Consider the following 16584-nt stretch of genomic DNA (forward strand, 5'->3'; position numbering starts at 1 on the left):
TGATGTTCAGCTTGAACTCACTGACCTGCAGTCTGACACACTTTTGGCAGAGTACTTTAGGTCAGTCTCACTGCTTGATATTTACTCTTCCCTCAAAGAGCAAAACTTTCCACACATGAGGAGGCATGTTTAGAAGATTCTAGTCCTCTTTGGGTCTACCTATATATGCGAACATTCTCAGTGATGACGTTCAACAAATCCAAATACAGATCCTCTATCACTGATGATCACCTCTCAGCTGTCCTTCGCATTTCCACCTCAGACATTCACCCAGATTTCAGTGCACTTATTCAAGCCCAAAACAGACTGGATTTTTGACACTAAACAAGTAAAATGAACTGAAAAACATCAAAAGCACTTATTGCTTTTTGTATAAAGTTGTTTGTTGTTTGTAATGCTGAACAATAATGAAACAACTTTTCATTATTGGTTTGTGAGATTAACATGTTAAAAATAAAATGAAATACTGAAATTATTGTTTTTACTGTTTATTTCTTCTATATTTGACCTATTCCACAATTTCATGTCTTTATTGTAACAGAATATCCTTATTCTTTTGATTATAAGTTTGAGTGCAAAACTATATAATTTAGTACTTTTTACAATGGGAGAAAATTAATATTGAGCAGAATTATGTTCAACTTATTGTTAGTTCGGCCCTCCAACACAACTCAGGTTTCTCATGTGGCCCCTTGGAAGAATTAATTGCCCACCCCTGCTTTAGAGAGATGTGGGCCAAGTGCTGGCAAATGGGACTGGGTTAGGTGAGGATATCTAGTCAGTGTGGACAAGTTGGACCGAAGCATCTGTTTCCATGCTGTACATCTCTGTGACTCTATGACTCTATGAAATCAAATTCCACCATCTGACCTGGGGGAATTTGAACCTGACACCCCAGAACATTACCTGGGCCTCTGGATTAACGATCCAGTGATAATATATCCTTCTCCAACTGTTAACAAAACTACTTGTATGCTCTGTATTTCGAAACATTACTTTTGAGAAGTGCTTTCCATGAAGGTGTGCGGAAATAGAGAGAAGGAAAACAAAGTAGGAAATGATGGTGACATTGTATTGACCAAGCGACCACGTTCGAGGTGAGATGCAATGTTTCTTTTTTTGTTGTGGAAAGTTAAAATTGCTTTTGCACATTTGCATTAGATTAAATAGTGTTTTCTATTTGTTGAATTGAAATATCAATTTTTGTCAACAACATGCATAATTTAGCCCGTGGAAAGAACGAACCCCATTGGGGACTGCTTTGTACGGCAGTACATAAGTGCATGTGGTCCCTAATTGCTTATACGTCACTCAGTATGGGCAACTGTTTGAGTATTTTCTTATGTAAAAGGCACACTTCCAGCGGGCAGGGTTCCCAGCCACATTGTGCACTTGGAAAATTATCTCTAATGTGTTTTCCTAATGTGCTTATCAGCAGTTATGAGTCATGTATTTCTATATATGAGTAGCGTCTGTGCCTGTGATCAACGTGCTTCCCTAAGCCAAGAGGCAACACATTAATGCCAACTGTTATATTTGAAATTTAGTGTGCCCTCTGGCAGGGGTTGCAGCCTCTGAAGTATCTTGTATTGAATCATGGTGTAACTCCTTTGTTTTGGTCACGGAAGGAAGCCATTTGGCCCATATCTGTGCCAACTCTATGCTAGAACAATCCAAAGTTAATTCTACAGCTCTACACTCTGTCTTTTTCCCTGTAACCCTGTAACCTCCCCTGCTTCAAACGTTTAGCCAAGTTTGTCTTAAATTGTTACTGTGTGAATCATTTCCAGTGGCAACACATTCCATACCCACTATGGAAGGAACAACTGCTAATTCTCTTCTCATAAGCGTCGTGCTTTTTTTACCGATGATCCTTCATCATTGATGCCCCAACCAAAGGAAACAGGCCTTAATCTGTTCACTTTAACAAAACATTTCTGCATTAATACTTTCTCCCACGTTTCATAACTGAATTCCTGGTATTAAATTGGTGAATTTACATTGTACATGATTTGAATGTCCTTTTTATCATAACTCAAAATTGCATCATACTTTTAATAAAGCCTAATAAATGTTTTGTACAATTCCATAATTACTTTTCAATTCTTGCTCACACTGAAAGTATAATAACATTTCTTGTGGTTTTAGTTAATTTCATTTATACTTTCAGAAATCCTGGAAGTTCCTTTGTTTATCCAAAGTCTTCAGTGTCTTTAGATTATATCTAGTCCTTTTTTTTTCTTTCAATATATACTGCCTCACTGTTGTCCACATTATTCCACCTGCCCTTCATGTTCCATTCAGCTCTTTGTGTTTTTCTGAAGATTTTTTTGATCTTTTTAATAGTTGGCATATCCATTCATGCTCATATACCCAATGCCCAAGCCTAAATCAACAACCTGCACATTGAACATAATAAATATGCAAGTCATTTCACAGAGATGTAACTTTTAAAAAAACAAATTCCTGTAGCACTCTTTTATTTATTTCCTGTCAATCAATTCTTTCTATATCAAAACATTTCCTCTTGCACAATAACCCCAGATTTTTCAAACAAACACAAAGCACATTAGAAAAGCAGAACATTTTCAATATATAACGAAGCTCTCCAATTTAGTTCATATGTGTCAAACAGCAGAAAGTGAACTCCAGCCTAGTCCCACTTGCCAGCTCTTGGTCTGCAGTTCTGTCAATTATAGATCAGTTCAAGTGCATATCAAGGTATTTTTTGAATATGAAGATGGAATCTGTTTTGTTGAGCATCTTCAAAAAAATACATTAACCTTGAATCTGTTGCATCTAGTGTATCATTTATTAAGAATGTTCTTTCAATATTTGTCAAAACACAATCATAAACCTGCCTGTTACTCCTTCTGGTGACATTCCTAGAATGTCTTGTGCAAAGTTTGGCACAAGCACAAATCTGACACGATGTATCTGTCAGTCGTTGTTTTTTAATTCATTCATAGCGTGCGAGTGTTGTTTCAAGGACAGTATTTGTTACCCAAATCTATTTGCCTATAAGTCAGCTTCTTCAGCCACTGCAGTCCATCTTGTATAGGCATATCCACAGTGCTCTTTGGAAGGGAGTTCCAGATATCTGACTGAGTGACAGTGAAGGAATACTTTAACTCCAAGGCATGATGATGTGTGACTTGAAGGTAAACTTGAAGGTATTGGTATTTCCATGGTGTTCTTTTAAATTGGTGAGGTTGTGAATTTGGAAGCTGCTGTTGAAGGAATCTTAGTGAGTTGTTGCAATGTGAATTGTAGATAACACACACTGCTGCCACGATATGTTAGTGATAAACGGAGTGAATGTTTAAGATGGTGGATGGGGTGTCAATCAAGGCGGCAACCTTTTACTCGGATGGTGTCAAATGTCTTGAGAGCTGTTGGAGTTGTACTCATCCAGGCAAGTAAGCAGTATTCTACCACACTCCTGACTTGCACCTTACAGATGGTGAAATGGTTTCGGGGACTCAAATGTGAGTTACTCATTGCAGAGCTTCTGTTGCTGATCTTCTTTTACAGACACAGCAATTATATTGTTGGCAACAAAAACAAAAACAGAAATCGCTGGAAAAACTCAGCAGATCTGGCAGCATCTGTGGAGAAACGTTAGAGTTAACAGAGTTTCGGATCCAGTGACCTTTCTGATTTCTCTGCACAGGTGCTGCCAGACCTGTGGAGTATTTCCAGCAATTTCTGTTTTTGATTTTAATCTGATTTCCACATTCCACAGCTCTTTCATTTTTTTTCTTTAGAATTATATTGCTTTTCTGGGTAATTCTCTCATCAATGTTGACTATCGACATTGGTGGGATATTCAGCAACAGTATCACCATTGAGTGTCTAAGGTAGAATGGTTAGTTTCTCTCTTGTTGGAGATATTTATTGCCTGACATCTAAGTGAAATGAATGTTACTTGCCACATTCTCAACTCAAGCCTGAAAGCTATCGAAGTTTTTCTGTACCCAAACATACACTGATTTGGTATTTGAAGAATCATAAATGGTACGAAACACTGTGCAATCGTCAGAATGTTCCCACTTTATGTTGGAGGAAAAATCTTTTATGAAGCAGCTGAAGATGGTTAGGACTTGGACACTATCCTGATGAACCATGTAATGATGTCCTGGGGCTAAAATGATTGGCCTCTAACAGCCATCATCCTTTTGCGCTAGGCCCCAAGGAGACATTTTTTCTTTTATTCTATTTACTTGGCAGATAAACTGATATTTTCACAAAACTACCTAAGAGATTTTCAAATAATATTTTCCATCCTTTCAGTTTGCTGATTTATTCTTGGTATTCATCTTGACCAAGGAAGTCCATGTGAAATTGTAAATTCACCTTTGGCAGGCTAGCCCATATTGTGGCAATCTTAAAAACATAATTTACTTCAAAAATACATTGTTGGTTACTTGCTTGGAACCAATTAATTGAAAAGTAGAACTCATTATTGCTTGGAATAGTGAGTGAAAATTGCCTTTATTGTTCTAGGGCATGAGTTGGAGTCCAGGAAAGACAAAGTGATGAAAGGTTGTTCCTGCTGCCTTTATGTAAGTCTTGTGCATTAAAAAGATTTTGTGCAGTTCCAAGTTACTCTTGGATATGCATTCCCAACACAAAGATGCCTCTAATTCATCACATGTGAGTATCAAATTGTTTACCTTAATGAAAAATACTGAAGTATATTCGATATGGGAAAGGATGAAATTCACTCAGGTGCAATGGAGGGTCTTCCGAGGTTGAGTGTTGTGGATTTTAGTGGGAATCTAACTCCACATTTTGTCTATTCATTTGATTTAGGCTGAGGGGGCTGAATGTTGGAATTGGGTGGTAAACGAAGAATTGAGAGGTAATGGCTTAGTGATAATATCCCTGGGCAAGAAGCCCATGAGTCATAGATTAATCCTCTGAAGACATGGCTTTGGATCTCACCATGGCAGATGGTGAGAACTGAATTCAGCTAAAAAAAAATCTGGAATAAAAAGCTTGTTTTTGTGTAATGATGGCTGCTATTGGGTGTTGTTTTTTCAAAAAAAAATCTGGTTAATTAATGTCATTTAGGGAAGGAAATCTGCTATCCCTACCGAGTCTAGTCTACATGTGTCTCCAGATTCACAACAACATGATCAACTCTTAGCTGTCCTCTGGGCAAGTGAGGATGGACAATAAGCGCTGGTCTAGCCAGCGATGCCCCCATCCCATTAATGATTTTTTTTTTTAAAAATGCACAACATTGATATTAGATTAGATTCCCTACAGTGTGGAAACAGGTTCTTTGGCCCAACAAGTCTACACCGACCCATTTCCCCCTGACTAATACACCTAACACTGTGGGTAATTTAGCAAGGCCAATTCACCTGGCCGACACATCTATGGACTGTGGGAGCAGCCAGGGGAAACCTGCACAGACAAGGGAAGAATGTGCCAACTCCACACAGGAAGTCACCCAAGTCTGGAATTGAACCTAGGTCCCTGGCATTGTGAGGCAGCAGTGCTAACCACTGAGCCAACGTGTCACCCCATATGCCTCAATATCACCTTGTCCCATTGCAATAAAATAATTATGGCTCTTTAACTCATCTGTTAAAATCTTTTAAAAGTGTGCATTATATGTTATTGACTCATTAAGGCCAGAATATGTTCTTATCATGTTTAAAACATAGAATCCACCGATGCAGTTACTTGATTGATGTTGCCCATTCTAATTCTCCAATTCATAGTGATGAGTGTATTCTGTTATTAGTCATAATAATTAGCATGCACTAGCCTAGAGCTCTGTAATGAATTGCAAATGCAATAATGCAACAGTTAATGCTGGTTCAGGATGAAGCATCAGCAGTTAATTAGCCAAAGAATTGCCTTCAGGCAGAGCGTACAAACCATACCATTTTGTTCCTACAACAGTTCTATAATGAAAGCTATTAGGCAGCAGTGAAAAGCATGCTTTACAGAGGACGTCCTTCAGGGCCTCAAAGTTGTAGTCAAGGAAAGACAAAATGGTATAACCTTGAACCAACTGACCTCAAGGTAGCATTTGAGCAATGACTAACCCTGCTCCAGCACCTAATGAAATTGGTTGGAGGTTCATAAAACCTCATGAGATATGAAGAAAGGCTCCAAGGTGAGCACTCATATAATGGAGCAAGAGAAAAGCAAACTATGGGTGATCTAGCTGTCAGAGACTCATAAACAATTTTCTAAACTTGCATGAAATATAAGCTCAGGAAACTGTTTAAGATCCATGTGCTGTGTTGCAGGAAGTTTGATGACAGCATAAATGTTTTCTCAAAACTACTGGTATATGGTATTTATTACCTAGATGGTTCTCAGGTCCATGTCTGAATTTCAGAACGAAGAATAAATACTTATAAGTCCTTGCTAGTATTGAAACAGGATCTTTGAATAAACTAGCGTCATGGAGTCACTGAGATGTGTAGCACAGAAACAGACCCTTCCGTCTAACTCGTCCATGTTGACCAGATATCCTAGATTAATCTAGTCCCATTTGCCGGCATTTGGCCCTTATTCCTCTAAACCCTTCCTATGCATATATCCATCCAGATGCCTTTTAAATATTGTAATTGTACCAGCCTCCACCATTTCCTCTGGCAGCTCATTCCATACACGCACAACACTTTGCATGAAAAAGTTGCCTCCTCGGTCCCTTTTAAATCTTTCAGTTTCACCTTCTATGCCATTTAGTTTTTGACTCCCCCACCCTGAGGAAAAGATCTTGTTTATTTACCTTAGTCATGCCCCTTATGATTTTATAAACTTCTATAAGTCACCCATCCGAAGCTCCAGGCAAAACAGCCCCAGACTATTCAGTTTCTTCCAATAGCCCAAATCCTCCAAACCTGGCAACATCCTTGTAAATCTTTTCTGAACCCTTTCAAGTTTCACAGCATCCTTCTTACAGCAGAGAGACCTGAATTGCATGCATTATTCCGAAACCTAACCAATTGGCCTGACCAATCTTGTCGACGCTTTTCACATCGCATTTGTCAGACAATTTGTCAAAAACAAAACAAATGTAAAGGGAAAACAACATTTATACTGGCTGAGCAAAGACTAATTATTGGTTACCAATATCCAAGTTTGGCAGTCCGCTGTCAGTTCTTATCTAACTGGTGCATTTTCCATGGCAACACCTTCACCAATTAGAGTCCACTTGCAAACCAATCAGCACTTTCCTCTCATACAATCTAATTATTGTTTTTGCTTTACGATGTAATTTAATGTGAGTTGTCCCGGTGAGTTGAAGATTAAAAAAACTGTGGCATTATTGAAATATTTACACAAAGAAGGAAGAACAGAGGCTTGCAGAAGTTTGTAAAATAAGGATAATTCTAAAGGGTGAGGTATATCAGCCAAGATTCTTCTTTTTCTGTGAAAATATATTGTGTTTATGAAATGTGCAAAGTACATTACATATAATGAATTGATTAAGTGCAGTCATATGCATTACGTGAGGTGCTTCATTCACTATGTTTGCCATTGCTGATTATATTTAAAATGTGCATATGAATTTTGTGTCAAGCGTGTATTCAACTCAAGAGATTTTACACTGTTTCCAGCTCCTCAGTATATAATTGGCAAGAGGACTCAAGATAATGGGTCTTTCCCTTTTGAACTTTTGCAACAGCTACCTCAATCAACAGTTCATCCCTCAGGCCTGAACTTTGGAATGGGACAGTCTGTAACACTCAGTCATCAACAGTAGAGGAAAACCAGCAAAGTTAAGGCAAACCAAACAGCAGCTTTCAACAATCTGATGGCTCACCAGCTAAAGGTCTGGGCAAAAGCCTGCCTGGAGACCAGATTATAGTGTGAGGCATTTGTATACTGGCTTTGAGCTGTTAAAGATATCCTAAAGCACATCACTGTCAGATGGTGGAATATGAATTCAATAAATACATGGAATTAAGAATCTAATGATGACCATGAACCTATTGCTGATTGTCATTTAAAACCCATCTGGTTCACTAATGCCCTTTAGGGAAGAAAACTGCTGTCCTCATCTGGCCTACATGTGACTCCAGACCTACAACAATGTAGTTGACTCTTAACTGCTCTCTGGCCAATAAGGGATGGGCAATAAATGCTGCCTAGCCAGAGACACCCTTATGCCATGAACGAATAAAGAAAAAGAAACATTAAATCTCTCTTTCATGAGCCTTAGTACTTAGCCAAGTGTTAATTGACATCTTTTCAACAGAATGTTTCAATTTGCCAGCGTTGGCCTTATTACATGAATATATTCTTTTAAAAAATCAACACTTATCGATTAACTGAATTGTCACAGCATGAAGTATTTTACTACGTGTATGTTAAAACCAACGTCAGAAAAAAAGAAAATCTCTTGGTGTTGGAAGATGCCCAACCAGAAACAGAAATTTAATTGGAAGAATCTTGGAGAAGTTCTGATGCTGGCCTACAGGTAGGGTGTTGACCTCATTGACGAGGTCCTCAACTCGCTGCCACACGACTGGTGACTGTCAGGAACATAATCGAAAGGAGAGCTGACATGTCATCTGATCATCCCTTGAGTTCAGTTTTTAAGGTGTAGCCAATCTTTACTGACAACACCATCAGGGCATTATAAAACTGTACTGCAAAGATTAAATTTGCATTTTGGGTGACTTTAATTGAACTTCAACAAGAGCCAACCTAAAAGAAATTGCTGTACTTTAACAGAGCAAATGTCATTCATCAGAATTATTGCATACTGCTCGTTAAGGCTTTGAGATATGTCTTGTTAGCCGCAAACAATGTGTGGTCTCCAGGAATTAAGAATCCTTGAGAGAAAATCAAAATACTTCTACCTCTCACTGAAGTTCCAAAGTATTAATACCACTGTGAAACTAAGTTGGGAATATTCCTGATGGTCATTTGTCTTTACTCAGGTTCTCCTTTTAAAGGGCTTCCATCAAATAAGTGAAGCTGGATGACACAATTCATAAAATTCCGTCCAATAATAGTGAACAAAATGAAGACTATTTTTTACAAAAATCCTCACTTCCATTGGATTGGTCCACACTTGGTGTTGATGAGATGTGTCGTTTTTAAAAAATAATTCATGGGCATGTATGCATCACCGGCATCATTTACTGGTCGTTCCCTAATTGTCCAGGAGATGATGGTGGTGAGCTGCAGCATCTATGAGCTGTACCCACAATGCTGTTAGGGAGGGTATTCCAGGACATTAACCCAGCGACACTGAAGACAAGGTGATCCAGCTCCATGTCAAGATGGTGAGTGGCTGGGAGGGTACCTTGCAGAGGATGGTGTTCCCATGTATCTGCTGCCTTGGTCCTTTTAGGTGATAGAGGTTTCAGGTTGTTGAAGGAGGCTGAGTGAGTCTTGTATATGGTACATACTGCTGCCAGAGTGCATTAGTGCCAGAGAAAATGAATGTTGAAGCTATTAGATGGGCTGCCAATCAAGCAGCCAGCTTGGTCCTGGATGTTTTCAAGTTTTTTAAGTGTTGTTGGAACAGGCCCCATCCAGGCAAGTGGGGAGTATTCCAATATCCTCCTGACCTGTGCCTTGTAGATGGTGGACAGGCTTTGGGGAGTCAGAAGATGACACTGCTCTGATCTGCTTTTGTAGCTATATGGCGAGGAGAAACTGAGGACTGCAGATGCTGGAGATCAGAGTCAAAGAGTGTGGTGCTGGAAAAGCACAGCCAGTCAGGCAGTATCCGAGGAGCAGGAGAGTCAACATTTCGAGCATATGCTCTTCATCAGGAATGGAGGGGAGCTGAGACATAAATGGGAAGGGTGGAGCTGGGTGGAAGGTAGCTAAGAATGCAGTAGGTAGATAAAGGTGGGGGGTGATGGCGATAGGTCGGAGTGGATAGGTGGGAAGGGAGATGGAAAGGTAGGGCAGTTCAAGAGGGTGGTGCTGAGTTAGAGGATAGGATTTGGAATAAGGTGGAGGGAGGGGACATGAAGAAACTGATGAAATCAACATTGATCCCATGTGGTTGGATGGTCCCAAGACGGAAGATGATGCATTCTTTCTCCAGGCATTGGGTGGCTAGAGTTTGGCAATGGAGGTGGCCAAGGAATTGCATGTCCTTGGTGGAGTGAGAGGGGAAGTTGAAGTGTTCGGCTACATGGCAGTGGGGTTGATTGGTACTTGTGTTCTAGAGATGTTCTTTGAAACATTCCACAAGTTGGTGACCTGTCTCTCCAATGTAGAGGACACCACATCAAGAGCAACAGACATAGTAGATGACATGTGTGGATGTACAGGTAAATCTTAGTCGAATGTGGAAGGATCCTTTGGGGCCTTAGATGGAGGTGAGGGGAGAGGTGTGTGTGCAGGTTTTGCAATTCCTGTGGTGGCAGGGGAAGGTGCTGGGAATGGACAGTGTAGTTGGTGGGGGTGCATGGACCTAACAAGGGAGTCACGGAAAGAATGGTCTCTAAGGAACACAGATAGGCGTGGGGAGGGAAATATATCCCTGGTGGTGGGGTCTGTTTGTAGGTGACAGAAGTGGCAGGGGATGATGTATTGTATCCAGAGGTTGGTGGAAGGAAAGATGAAGACCGTTATGGGAGGGGATCTGTCCTTGTTGCGATTGAAGGGATAGGGTTCAATGGCAGAGGTGCATGAAGTGGAGGAGATGTGCTAAAGGACATCATTAACAACATGGGAGGGGAAATTGTGGTCTTTGAAGGAGGATGCCATCTGGTATGTTCTGTGGTGGAATTGGTCCTCCTGGAAGCAGATGTGGCAGAGGCAGAGGAATTGGGCATAAGGAATAACGTTTTTACAGGAAGCAGGGTGGGAGGACGTACAGTCCAGGTAACTGTGGGAGTCAGTGGGTTTGAAGTATATGTTCGTGTTGAGTCAGTCTTCCTTCTCCCACTCCACCAAGGACATGCAAGTCCTTGGCCTCCTCCACCGCTAAACTCTAGCCACCCAATGCCTGGAGGAAGACTCATCTTCCCCTTTGGGACCCATCAACCACACGAGATCAATGTCAATTTCACCAGTTTCCTCATTTCCCCTGCCCCCACCTTATCCCAGACCCAACCCCCTGACTCGGCACCGCCCTCTTGAACTGTCCTACCTAGCCATATGGCAAGTCCAGTTCAGTTTCTGGACAATGTTAACCCCCAAGATGTTGATAATGGGGCATTCAGTGAAGCCAATGCTATTAAATATCAAGGAGATTGTTGGATTCTCTTTTGTTGAAATAAAACAAAGAACTGTGGATGCTGGATACCTGAAATAAAAACAGGTCAGGCAGCATCTGTGGGAAGAAAGCATGGTCAACATTTTGAATCCAGTAACCCTTTTTTAGAACAGTTCTGATGAAGTGACACCAGACGTAAAATGTTAACCACTAGCCCAGCATTAAATCCATCAATTTTCTTCCTTTCTTCACGTCTGAAGAAGAGGCAGATTTGACGTGAAATAAGAATTCTATTTCTCGTTCCTCAGATGCTGCCAGACCTGCTGAATATTTTCAACACTGTCAGCTTTTATCTGAGGGAAGGGCCAAGTGTTGTTTCAATGAGTTATTGCTGACTGTGTTTAACAATCACTGAGTTGCTTCAAACAAACATTGTAGGAATTCTGGTCAGGAAGTTGGGAAGTGGCATGTTAATGGGAAACTAAATTATACATGTAACCGAGAGAAATCAACAAGGGAATGATTAGAGAAGGAAGTGGGAGAAGTCTAGTTTTCTTTTAAAATCCATGCCTTGTAAAAGGGCAAGGGTCAATAAGCTGGAATTGGACTAACATATACACAATGGACGTTCTGTGAAAGACCCCATGTTACAAATATTGTGACACATGTCCCATTCCCCCAGTGGTTTGAGTTGCCAAATTCAGCTCATGGATCTTGGGCTGTAGTTCATATTTTAATTTAATTTGTATTTTCATTTCCTTGCACAGTATTCTTTGGGGGTGAGGTGGGAGGCTGAAAATCAGCTCAAGGGGATTGCAATGGACTATTAAACCTGGCCTGCTTGCTTGCATGCAGACAACCTGAAAGGTTTGCGCTGCCTATGACGATTACAGCTTTCTGTCCAGGACTAGATGCACTCCTGAGTGACTGCGCCCCTCAGCAAGGGGCTCAAGTATGTGTGAGGCTGGCATGAGTTAAAAATCACAGAACTGCCATAGTATAGAAAGAAGACATTTGGCCCATCATGTTTGCACTGTCTCTGAGTATTTTAGTTTAGCACCAATCTCCTGCCTTATTCCCACAGTTCCTGCAGCCCGTCCTATTTAAATATTCATCCAATGCCCTCTTGAATGCCTTAATTGAACCTGTCTTCACCACATTAACATACATTCCAGATTCTAACAGCTTGCTGAGTGAAAAAAGGATGTTTGAGTTTCAGTTTCAGTTTGATTTATTGTTGTCCCATGTACTGAGATATAGTGGAAAGTGTTGTTTTGCACACTATACAGGCAGATTGTACCATACAAATTGCATCGGGGTAGCAGAATAGAACACAGAATACAATGTTACAGCTGCAGAGAAGGTGCAGAGAGAGATCAGAGTTAACATTTGTGAAGTCCATTCAAAAGTCTGATAATAGCAGGGAAGAAGCTGTTCTTGAATCTGTTCGTACATGTTTTCAAACTTTTATATCTTCTGCTCGACGATAGAGGAGTATAACCAGAGTGCGAGGGGGCTTTGATTATGCTGGTTGCTTTCCTGAGGCAGTGGGAAGTATAGATGGAGTCAATGGATGGAAGGCTAGTCTGTGTGATGGACTGGGCTGTGTTCATGACTCTGTAATTTCTTGCCATTTTGGGAAGAGCAGTTGCTGTTCCAACCTGTGATACACCCAGACAGAACACGTTCTATGGTACAACTATAAAAATTGATAAGAGTCTTTGTGGACACGTTGAATTTCCTTAGCGTCCTGAGGAAGCAGAGACATTGATGTGCTTTTTCTCACATTGCATTTGCTTCTTATGCAAAACACTTTAAAACTGTGCCCTATGGTTGTCAGTCCATTTCTGAGTGGGAACAGTTTCTCCCCTATTCATTGTATTCAGACCCCTCACGACTTTGAAACCTTCTGTCAAAAGTCCTCTTAGCCTTCCCACTCTCCAGTGGAAACAGCCCCAACTCATCCAATCTTCCTCATAATCTTTCCTTATGTCTCATAACTGGAACCATGCTTGAAAACTTCTTCTGGACTGTCTCCGATGCAGGTATATCCTTCCTACAACGTGGTACCCAGAACTGCACACAATAGACCAGCTGAGGTTAATCAGTGTCTTGTGGAAGTTCTGCTCTTGTGCTTTATGTCCCTATTAATGAATACTGTACACCTTATTAACACAAAGTCAAAATACTGTTGATGCTACAAATCTGTGGAGAAAGTAACAGAATGAAGATTTTGAGTCAAATATGACTGTTTCAAAAATGGAGGTGGTTGGAAGATTGTGTTATTAATGCTGTAAACAAAGGGGCAATTGGAACAGGCTGTATGGGGTTCAGAAACAAAGACAACAGAGTTGCCGATGGTAGTAAAGTGAAGATAGGATGCAAGAAATGTCTGTGTGTATGTGCGTTTGTGCATGTGTGTGTCTGCGTGTGTGTGTCTGTATGTCTGCGTGTCTGCATGTGTGTGTGCATGTGTGTGTGTGTGTCTGTGTGTCTGCGTGCAAGTGTCTGCATGTGTGTGTATGTGTTGGAGGGGAAAAGCTAGGATGTCGTCAGTAGGATCTTCTTTTTCCAAATCTGCTTGATACGAAGACCAACATACCATTTGCCTTTCGAATTCCTTGCTATACTCGCACGCTAACTTTTAGTGACTCATGGATCAAGGCCAAAATCTTTTGGATTCCCACACACTTCTCAAACTTTCATCATGTTGTGAAATTTGAAAGTTTTCAGAAAAGATTTACAAGGATGTTGCCAGGGTTGGAGCGTTTGAGCTATAGGGAGAGGCTGAGTAGGCTGGGGCTGTTTTCCCTGGAGCACAGAAGCTGAGGGGTGACCTTATAGAGATTTATAAAATCATGAGGGGTATGGATAAGGTAAATAGATAATGTCTTTTCCCTGGGGTAGGGGAGTTCAAAACCAGAGGGCATATGTTTAAGGTGAAAGGGAAAATATTTAAAATGGAGCGAAGGAGCAAGTTTTTCACACAGAGGTTGGTGCATGTGTGGAATGAGCAGCCAGAGGAAGTGATGGAAGCTGGTACAATTACAACATTTAAAAGGCATCTGGATGGCACATGAATAGGAAGGGTTTAATGGGATATGAGCCAAGTGCTGGTAAATGGTACTAGAATAATTTAGATATCTGGTTGGCATGGATGAGTTGGACCGAAGGTGCTGTTTCTGTGCTGTTCATCTCTATGACATTGTGACCTATTTATGAGATATTCTGCTTTTCTGGGTTTTTTTTACCTCAGTGAATAACTTCATACTTGTTAAGTTTTATTCCATTTGCCATTGGAAGGACAAATAAGATGCTGGCCTTCATTGCAAGGGGATTTGGGTAGAGGGGTAAAGATGCATTGCTGCAGTTGTATGGCATCTTGATGATGTCACACCTGGATTATTATGTTCCGTCTGCATCTTACAATTGTCTTGGTGATGCGTCATCTAAAGATCTTGGAATGTTCCCTTTTTTTTCTGAAGCAGGGATGTACTTGTTACAGAGAGAGTGTAATGAAAGTTCACCAGATTAACTCTTGGGATGGCAAGATTGCATTAGAAGGAGAGATCGGGAAAACTGAGTTTTTATCTAGAGTTTGCAAGAATGTAAGTTGGTTTCATTGAAACTTACAAAACTCTTACAGGACATTACAGGGTGGATAGAGATAGGATGCTTCCCCTAGCTGGTAACTCTACAACCAGGATGATAACCTCAGAACAAGGGGCAGGCTATTTAAGGAGAAATGTCTACATTTGAAGGCTAGTGGATCTTTGGAATTCTTTATGCCAGACGACTGTGGATAATTGATTATTAAGCAAGCTCAATACAAAACCCAATGAATAGAAAGGTAGATAATTGTTTGCACCTTTTCATCTGAGGTGGCACTGTGGCTCAGTGGTTAGCACTGCTGTCCACAGCACCAGGGACTTGGGTTTGATTTGATTCCAGCCTCAGGTGACTGTCTGTGTGGAGTTTGCACATTCTCCCCTTGTCGGAGTAGGTTTCCTCCGGGTGCTCCGGTTTCCTTCCACAATCCAATGATGTGCAGATTAGGTAAATTGGCCATGCTAAATTGCCTGTAGTGTTCAGGGATGTGTAGGTTAGGTGCATTAGTCAGGGGTAAATATAGAGTCGGAGGGGAATGGGTTTGGGTGGGATACTTTTCAGGGGGTCAGTGTGAACTTGTTGAACCTGTTTCCTGTTTCCACACTGTAAGGATTCTATGATACTATGATTACTTTAATGACCGTAGATTGCGGAGAAGGAAAGGAAATGAAACCTGGGTGTCCTTGTTTACCAGTCGCTGAAAGTAAGTGTGCAGGTGCAGCAGCCAGTAGAGAAGGTAAACTGTGTGTTGGCCTTCACAGCCAGAGGATTTAACTACAGGCACAAAGATGTTTGCTGCCATTATACAGGGCATTGGTGAGTCCATATCTGGAATATTGTGCGTGGTTTATCTGAAGAAGGATGTTCTTGATATAAAGGGAGTGCAGCGCAAGTTTAACAAATTGATACCTGGGATGACAGGACTGACATATGAGGAGAGATTTTGTCAGCTAGGATTGTATTCACTGGAGCTTAGAAGAATGAGGGGTGATCGCATAGAATCCTAATTGGACCAGTCAGGTTAGCCACAGGAGGGATGTTACCAATGGTGGGGAGTCTAGAAGCCAGGGTCACAGCTTAAGGGTAGTTTAAACTTGTTTAGACTGAGGTGAGGAGAAATTTCTTCACCCAGAGATGGTGAACTTGTGGAATTCATGATCACAGAAAGTGGTTGAGGCCGAAACATTGTGTTTCCAAGAAAGAGATAGATGTAACTCTTGTGACTAAAAGATGGGGTGGGGGTGCTAGGACTAGGGTACTGACCTCAGTGATCAGCTATGAACGTAATAACTGGCAGAGCAGGCTCAAGGGGTTAAATGGCCTACTCCTGATATTTTCTCCTATGTTTCTATGAATTTCTGAAGAATACTGACATTCAGGGATAGTGCAGAAAACATGTATCTGAGGAATTAATAATAGAAAGTAGAAAGATGGCAGATGAACTGAACATGTATTGTGCATTAGCCATTACCATGACAAGCTCATCCAACAGTTCTAGATTATACCCTAAACTCTAATTTTATTTTTTATCTCCGTTTCTACCACAGTGTACTTCCTATTGTCTCCTACCTCAAATGTGAAATGTAGCTGATGTTAAATTAATGACATAATGTGTGAATACATTTTTGCTCTGAAGTTGCTCCATTGTGCACTGTTGCTGGCTCATATCGACCTAAAGAAAGCTAAAAGTTTCTTAATTTTAAAAAAAGCAAAAAGCTTTTGTCATTGGTTTTGCTGCAATGCACCTGGTTGAGATGTTGAATTTAGGACCAATCAAATCATGAACGAGGTTGTTAAATTGGTAATTTAAT

At 40.7% G+C, this 16584-nt stretch overlaps 1 long non-coding RNA gene across 2 annotated transcripts in view; it reads left to right on the top strand.

Moving 5' to 3' along the window:
* The first annotated feature begins 3041 nt into the window (after positions 1 to 3041).
* LOC122553953 (uncharacterized) overlaps positions 3042 to 16584 on the top strand; it is a 58671-nt gene continuing 45128 nt past the window's right edge. The window contains exons 1-2 of one of the 2 annotated variants that reach the window (XR_015757746.1): positions 3042 to 3173; positions 4507 to 4565. This is a non-coding gene — a long non-coding RNA (uncharacterized LOC122553953). The remainder of the gene's footprint in view (positions 3174 to 4506; positions 4566 to 16584) is intronic. The other variant, XR_015757747.1, reaches the window with a different exon arrangement.

Source organism: Chiloscyllium plagiosum, unplaced genomic scaffold, assembly GCF_037043375.1.
Source record: "Chiloscyllium plagiosum isolate Xiang-an unplaced genomic scaffold, Cpla_swu_hap1 HiC_scaffold_8, whole genome shotgun sequence".
NCBI lineage: Eukaryota > Metazoa > Chordata > Chondrichthyes > Orectolobiformes > Hemiscylliidae > Chiloscyllium > Chiloscyllium plagiosum.